This window comes from Phaenicophaeus curvirostris, chromosome 1 (genome assembly GCF_032191515.1).
Source record: "Phaenicophaeus curvirostris isolate KB17595 chromosome 1, BPBGC_Pcur_1.0, whole genome shotgun sequence".
Classification (NCBI taxonomy): Eukaryota; Metazoa; Chordata; class Aves; order Cuculiformes; family Cuculidae; genus Phaenicophaeus; species Phaenicophaeus curvirostris.
The window spans coordinates 35,107,483-35,114,837 of NC_091392.1; the positions used below are offsets into that span (position 1 = coordinate 35,107,483).

Genomic DNA, 7,355 nt, shown 5'->3' on the forward strand with positions numbered 1-7,355 from the left:
GAGCAAAAGCACACTAATCTTTCCTTGCAGAAAACCTTGGGCTATTATCCTCTTTCTGTAATCCAAGGACAGTTCAAAACCACTTGGATTTGGGTTTATTTCATCCCTCTACAAACTTTGCTTTCCTTCTACCGCATCTTCACCAACACACGCAGACTGGTACAAGGTTACAAGACTGCTTTGGCCCAGGAAGCGTCAGTCAAATTCTTCCATTTGCTTTGACACAGGGCGGGGGAAAATTGTTTAGATGAGAAGAACATCCCTGTCACTCCCTTTTCCTTTTGTGAACAAGCAGGAGGGGAACTCATCGCCCAATTGTCCCACTTTGTGGCTACCCCGGGCACACGTATTTGCGGTGCGCAGGGTGTCCGGCTGGTCTCGGGGTGCTGCACCCCACTGACCGCACCCAACTTCTCATGGAATCGCTAGGTTCTAGCCCAGAGTTGCTTTCTGTGCCAGGCCTGTGGTCTGCACCCCACCTCCAACCCTGGCAGCCATTCCCAAAATCACAGAATCGCTCGGTTGGAAGGGAGGTCATCGAGTCTGGCTGTACCAGTTCAAATCGTATCACCTACCGGTCTTTTAAACTCCTCCGGGGGTGGTGACCCAACCACCCCCCGGGCAGCCCGTTCCAGCGCTTGATAACCCTTTGGATGAAGAAATTTTTCCCAATGTCCAACCTGAACCTCCCCCGGCGCAGCTCGAGGCGACAGGAGGAGAGGGAACGGCCTAATCGCTCGGGAGAAGAGACCAACACCCACCCCGCCGCCCCCTCCCTTCAGGCGGCCGCGGGCAGCGCTCAGCGCGCTCTCCCCGCCGCGCAGCTCCTCGCCGAGGACCGGACTAGGCGGGGCTCGGACTCCCCGCTGACAGCGCCGCGGGCAGCCTGGGGACCGTCCCCGTCCCCGCCCGCGGCCGAGCCGGGCGTCACCCGCCCCTCCCCGCGGCCCCGAACCCGCCGGGTTACAACTTTCCGCTTCCGCTCCAACTTCTGCTCCGAGGACCGGGAGGAGGAGGAGGAGGAAGGCGGGGGGGGAGGTGTTGGCCAAGGGCAGGGCCGGGCCCTCGGCTCGGCGGCGGCGTCTGCCCCGCTACCCCCCCCCCCCCCAACCCCCACCGCCCCGGTGCGCGTCCCGCGTTCCCCCCCCTCCCCCCGGACGCTGCGGCGGCTCCGGTCGCTCCGCCATGTTTGGGGCTCGCGCCCCTTCCCCCCACTCCCCGCGCCGCCGCGTCCCCGCCGCGTCCCCGCCCCGCCACCTGCACCGGCCCCGCCGCCCCGCCCGGCCCCACCGCCGCCGCCGCCACCGACCTACCAGACAGCGCCCCCCGCTCCGCCGCCTCGCCGGCCGAGCCGCTGCGCCCGCTGCGCTCGCTGCCTGTGCCGGGGCGCGGCTTGGGGCCGTCGCCGTGACGCCGCACGCCCAGCCTCGCTCTGGCGCGGCGGGGGCGGCGCGCGGGGCGGAGGGGGAAGGGGGTGGGGCAGCCTCCGCCGCGCCGCTCCCTCTGCGCATGCGCGCGGGGCCCCGCCCCTCCCCCAGCGCTCCCTGGCCCCCCCCCCCCCCCCCCCGGCTGCCGGCGAAGGGGGGTGCGGGGCGATGGCAGCGCCCGGGCCCCGACCCCGGGGCATCGACACCCCTGTGCCCCCGCCCCCCCGTACCCCAGCCCCGGGGCACTGGCAGCCGCACCACTCCAACCCCGGGCGCCGATCCCGGGGCAATGGCACCCCCGTACCCTGACCCTGAGGCGCAGGCATCGCCCTGCCCCAGCCCATGGCACTGGCACCCTTCGTGCCCCAATCCCGAGGCGCTTGTCACCCCTCTACCCCTGTGCCCCAGCCCCGGGGCACTGGTACCCTTCACCACCCAGCCCAGGGACACCGGCACTCCCTGCACCGCAACCCCAGGGCACTGACACCCCCCATACCCCAATCCTGACCCACAAGCACCCCTTCACCATCCCACACCGAGGGCACTAGCACCTCCGTACTCCAACCCCTGGGCACTGGCACCCCCACACCGCAATCCCGGGTCACTTTTCACCCTCCTGTACTGAAACCCCGGTGTGCTCGCACCCCTCCGTGCCCCAGTCCCGAGACACTGACACCCCCCCACCCCCCAATCCCGGTGCACTGGCATCCCCCATGCCCCAGTCTTGATGTGCAGGAACCCTCTCAGCACCCCACACCCGGGGCACGGGCACCCCGGTACTCCAGTTCTGGGGCACTGACACCCCCCGCACCACAACCCTGGGGTACTAGCACTTGCCATACCCCACACCTGGGCACTGACACACCCTGTACCCCAAGCCCAAGGCACAGGCACCCCCTCAGCACCCCACACCTGGGGCACTGACAGCCCCCCGCACCCTGCCCCTTGGGCACCGGCTTAGGAGCTTCTTAGACGAGGATGGAGCGTGAGCCAAATGCTCCGTTTCAGTGGCCAGGGGCTGGAAAAGTTTGTTAAAGCTGGAGTCTAGAGCCTGGGGTTGGCTTGCTGTGCCTATGGTCTGTACCCCATCTCCAACCCTGTCGGACATTCCTGAAGATCATAGAATCATAGAATCACTTGGTTGGAAAATACCTTTGAGATCAAGTCCCCAACCATACCTGTCCACTACTAAACCACTAAGATGCCTTGTGCTCCACCACAACCTGTCAGTAAAACAAGGTCCTTTCTCTCCCCAGACTGCCATTGGGATAACGTGGTCCCTCTCTTCCTAAGGTCTTGTCAGGCCCAAGTAGGAGCTGTAGGTTAAGTCACACCTTAAAGGTGGGTCGAAAGTATATTATGGCTGCTTGAAGTTAATTTAGAGCATCTAGAGCTGGAACCATAAGCGCCAAGGTAGTATTTCTTACATCTCTGAAAGGGGTTTGAGATCCACTGATGAAGGGTGATTTAGAAATGCAACACACTACTGGTTTTATGTGGGTTATTTCACCTCTGAATGTGAGCAGCCTATCATTAGCCCTGCTGATACAAAGCAGGATATCAATCGCCTGCAAATAATTATAGTATTTCTTAGCCTTTCTCTTCTTTCAGTCCTAAATAATGTTAGTCACTTTTCGGCCCCGAGCGTGGCTAATATTTTCCAGCTGCAAAGTGTTTAACTGATGAAGGTTAAAAATAAATGAGCATTTATGTTTCTAAGAAACACTTAGTAAGCAAATAGTTAATGTGGTACAGCCAGATAAAACTTTTGCACAGAGGAAGCCCACAGCAGAGTGTGTAAAACTGACAGGAAGTTGCAGCGAGGCTTCTGGCAAGGAAAGTGGGTGTGGAGGAAGCACAGGCTTTCTGTTTGTAGCACAGAGATCGAAAAGGGATTAAAAAAAAAAAAAAAAGGTCGTATTTCCCCAAATTACATGATGGAGAGTTCATTGCTTAAAATGTTTGGAGACCATATAGCTTCAAATAGCTTTAGTGTTTGATAGGAATGGTTGGACTCGATGATCTGGTGGGTCTCTTCCAACCTGGTTATTCTGTGATTCTATGATTCTAAATGATTGTGTGGGAGAGGCTAGGGCTCAGAGCAAAGGGAGGGAAAGGCTGACTGGAGAAATCAACTTCCTTTGGTAAGAGAAGCTTTAGGTAGATTCAAAGCATACTGAAAGTGACGCATTTAAAAAATATTTTTCTTTCGAGTGTTGCTCCCAAATGCGTCGTAAAATCTCTTCCAAAGTCCAGACAAATCTCTTGGTGTTTTACAGCTTAAACCCTTGTGCAGTACTTTGATAATGAATCCCTGTGAATGATGGATAATGCAAGAGAGCTCAAATTGTGAGAATTCAAGTACATAGAAACCAGTCCTTTTCCAGCAGGGCAATCTTATACTGGGGCAAAAGTCATTAATGAGAGGTGTCAAAATAAGTTTAATACAATCTATCAAGTAAAAATCATGAGAGTATCTCATGCAGTTATTTGCTGTGTAGTGTGTTTGCTCACCAGATAGAAAACGTCTCTGTTTCTTCATTTTTTTTTCTGTCAGTAGGTATTATTATCAGCTCCCAGCAATATTCATTGTACAGCGGAAAAGAACAAACAGAAAGATATATCTGCTGCCCTCACAACTTTCTTTGGTGAACTAGATTAATCGCAAATAACAGGCAGCATCCTGGGAACAGATGTGTGTCATTATCATAATGATACTTTACAGTGTGCCTTTAATTGCCCTGTGTTTATAGGCAGTGGGGCAAATATGGCTCTTTGCTATAAAACGAGAAAACAGGAAGGGGCCTTTGGGAGTCTGCGTGAATCTCCTGTGAGCAGATCTCGGTCTTTTGAGTTTCATACAGGGGAATCGGAAACTCAATATTTTAAAAGAAGTGTATGTACACGTATATACACATATGGTTTACTTAATATAGACATGCTTGGAGATTGATCACTGCAACTAGAAGAAATAGGCAATTAGGATCCATTCTGAGCAAGAGATAAAGTGTTCCCTTTCCCCAACTCTCGCAGCAGCATACTTTGAATATAAATCGGGCCCTTACATTTGGATTTTCCTATGAATCATCTAACCCTCAGTGCAGTTCTTAAACCAGCTTTACTCATGTCAGCGTGAGTGGCGAATAGAAATTGGTGTGCTTGTTAGGCATGCTCACCTGATGTTCCACACGGCTTGTTCTGCCCAGCGTGTTAAGCATTTCACATGTGCCTGAGCCTCTCGCTGACGGTCACTCCAGCAACTGTGCCAGTACGGAGGTGACCCTGTGACAGAGCAGCTCCCCAGAGAACCAGGAGTGTAGAGAAAATGGGAGAGATGGGGCCAAAGAGGTGTTGTGTTGAATGGAAACAACACAGACGTATCAGCGTTTCTTAGCAGGCCTGCCTGTGCCCAGCACAGATCTGGAGTTTTTAAAAGGAGGTCAAACGTCCAGCCACCTGCTCACCAAATGAAAAAAAACAGGAGAGACCGGCTTTTTCCCACAAACCTTAATGAAAAATAGACCTCTCCAAAGTACTGTACCACTTGTCCTTTGAAACTTCCGTCTCCCAGTTTACCCATTGCCTACCTGTACTTCAAAAACATCTTTTTTCAATGACCAGTGGTTAGCTGGAGCTAATTCAGCCTGCTCATCGCTGGCTACAGCTGGAACACCTATGAGGGAACATGTAAGATCCTGTCTGGTAGAAGAAGAGGAGGAGAATGCTGACAGATTTTGTTAAAAAGTTCTGTGGAATTGTTTTTTTGGGGGGAATTGATAGGTTATTTGGAGGAAAAAAGGAGTATTTTTTTAAACAATGCTTTAATAAAAGCTTGACAGAGTGGCCTTTGATCACCTCCATGTAATTTTTCTAACTTTGCCTGCATTGTTTCCACTGGGGCTGCATGGGTGTTGGAGCGAAGAATGTGGCTCTGTGTATATTGCAGTTTCATTACTGCTGAAATTCAGCCATCTCTGGGACAGAATGCAGTGCGGACTCGTGCCAGCAAACTCTGAACTTCAATGGGCATGCGGTGCCAGGGAATGTTGCACTGGCTGCATGCCAGCTAGCTGTGAACTTTTCTAGAAATTTGTCCTAGAGGGAAAAGAAATGTCATTTGGTTAATGTAGGAGGATGCTTTGCTTTCAGTGAGGAAGCAGAGTTCTTGTCTTTTCTGGTGAATGGACTGAAAGGGGTCCATTCTTAGCTCAGAGACTTGGTTGTTCCAGCACAAGAGTGTTTACTAGATCAGAATGTGCTTTGGGTTGTGAGAGCAGTAAGGAGACATAATCTCCAACACTAAAGAAAAAATGTCTCTTATTTTTGAGACATACATGTGTGAGACATCTTTATCATTCTTTATCGTTCAACATGAGTTTCATTTGATATTTCTCCACACTTAGAAGATTTAGTCACTTACAGTGGGAATTCCTGCCTGCTGAACAGCTCCGTGAGACTTTTCAGAGGTATGTCTTCCCCTGCAAACTTGATGCTATTTCTTTGTGTCTTCCTCTCTATTGATACAGCTTCAGCCTGAGATTTTCACACTGATAATTATCAGTTCCATCAGTTCATTATCTTCACTTCTGACATAGCTTCTATTATACAGTTCTGAATCTTAATTTCTCTTTATTGCATCTTCTTGATGCTTTGCCATTTACTAATCAAAGTGCTTAAAGCCAGGGGTTTAATTGCAAGCTTGACTGAAACTTAACCCTGAGATTTTTTCCCCCCCAAGTCTTTTTCACATTCCATTTGTTTACCTCACAGTTGAGGAAGACTCTCAAGTCACTTCTCTGCTCCTTTTCCACCTCCAAACTGTCTTGAAATTAATGCATTTTCTTGTCTTTTAGGGATGTTCCATGACTCTTCCAGTTTATTTTATACTGGACTAAACCTCTTCCCTGCCATTGGCCCAAATCCTACTGATTGTTCATATAGTGTAGCCTTCCCTTTATCTTCTGATTTGTTTCCCTCCCACCCCATGATAACTACTTCGAGGAGCAAAATTTGCCTTTGTTTTTCTAAGGTGGGGAAGAACAAGCAATGGACGCTGCTGCAATCTGAATTGTAAATGTCAACATTTACTTACCAGGGTCTCATTTTTTAATCTATTTTCTCCTGCCTTTGAGAGACTACTTTTTATATCACTGCAGTTACTTCAGATAAAGCAAGGAATAGCTGTTTCACAACATAAGTGTTGTGAAAGCACAGTACTCAGAACTGCTGACAGATTCAAGAAAACGCCCCAAGTTTTGGAATTTAAACTCTTAAAATTAAGGATTAACCTGGCAAAAGGAAAAACCTAGTTCATTTTATCCTGTGTTGAAAAGATCTTTCAAATTGCATTGGACAACTGGCTGACTAGATACGAGATTGTCACAGCAAAATAAGTGTTTTAAAAGAGTGAAAGAAGAATAGTGTATCCTATTGGAACTAGAGAGGAAATGTAATTACCAGGAGCAGAATCTGTCCAGGATATGGATGAACATTTCTCTTAAAAGTTGCAGATGTTTCAACAGTTTCAAATCTTCAGATGTTTTACTTCCTCCCTTTTCCAGAAGAACACTTTTAGCAGCAGATGATGCCGAAAGAAGGTTACTGCCTTCTGAATCACCAGCTCCTGTGATATCTGGATAGTTCTTCAAAGTCTTCCATAAAAAGACTGGGTGCCACAGCAGTTAACTGGTGATGACTGGTACGTTTGCAATTTAGATAACATGGCAGTATAAAGTTCTTAACTAACTCTTAGTTTACCCCTTGTATAATTCTGCAGGCGTCCTGGGAATGTCCTTCTTCACCCTTTTACCAGATATTTTAGAGAAATGCACTGAGCAGAATAGAATAGGCTGAGCAAAGACAGCGCTGGGACCGTAGTGGTAGTCCCAATCAAGTACACGGGAAGTGAGTGCTTTTGACTCTGTTTAC

The 7,355-nt window shown here is 50.2% G+C and overlaps 1 protein-coding gene across 1 annotated transcript in view; it reads right to left on the reverse strand.

Moving 5' to 3' along the window:
• RAP1B (RAP1B, member of RAS oncogene family) overlaps positions 1 to 1,429 on the reverse strand; it is a 36,621-nt gene extending 35,192 nt beyond the window's left edge. The window contains exon 1 of the mRNA XM_069852510.1: positions 1,314 to 1,429. The gene's annotated coding sequence lies outside the window, so the exon portion shown is untranslated. The remainder of the gene's footprint in view (positions 1 to 1,313) is intronic.
• Between the last annotated feature and the right edge of the window lie 5,926 nt (positions 1,430 to 7,355).